Source organism: Austrofundulus limnaeus, unplaced genomic scaffold (assembly GCF_001266775.1).
Source record: "Austrofundulus limnaeus strain Quisiro unplaced genomic scaffold, Austrofundulus_limnaeus-1.0 Scaffold998, whole genome shotgun sequence".
In the NCBI taxonomy this organism is placed as follows: Eukaryota; Metazoa; Chordata; class Actinopteri; order Cyprinodontiformes; family Rivulidae; genus Austrofundulus; species Austrofundulus limnaeus.
Window position 1 is genome coordinate 7,827 of NW_013953400.1, and position 737 is coordinate 8,563.

The window sequence follows — 737 nt, forward strand, 5'->3', positions numbered from 1 at the left end:
CAATATTAATATTGCAAATAATCACATTTCTGTAGCTTCATTCATGTTCTGCTTCTATAATATTTAATCACAACTGATCCGACTCACTGATCTTGATGTTCTTACCAGTGGTGTCCAAATACTGATACTTGTACCAGTATCAGGTCCAATACCAGCACTTTTACAAGTACTCGTATAAAATACTATGATACCAATACTAACATCGATACTGAGATATTTGTATCGATACTGTGTTGAATGTCTGTCTTTTACTTTACATTTCTAGTGAAAAGTTTCACTTCCATGTTTAAGAAGTTTAAAGAAGTTTGTTTTTTAAATGCTGCAACATCCTGCTACATATTAGACCTGATCCAGTCAGAGGAGCTGTTCTAAATAAAAGAATCGTGTTTTTAAACTCAATCTGTGACGTTTAGGCTCTGTCTCAGTAAGTACTCTGTGTAGACAAGTACTCAAACTGAAGTACTAGTACTATGGAGGTACCACAGTCCTTACCAAAAATAACCTTTAACACAGAAGAGAACGTGAGGATGGTGTGGGTTTATCTCAGTATTAAATAATAATAATTTAAATATATTGTGCGGTCCTAATAAAACTATTCTGGTTTGAATTTAATCAGAGGTTTAGTTCGACTCAAACTATCAGTTGTTGTTTTAACAACAGCTGTGATGTTTCACTCCTCCTGTCTTTGAACACAGTTGAACTTTGAGCTTCACAGACACAGTGATGGATCTGATGGC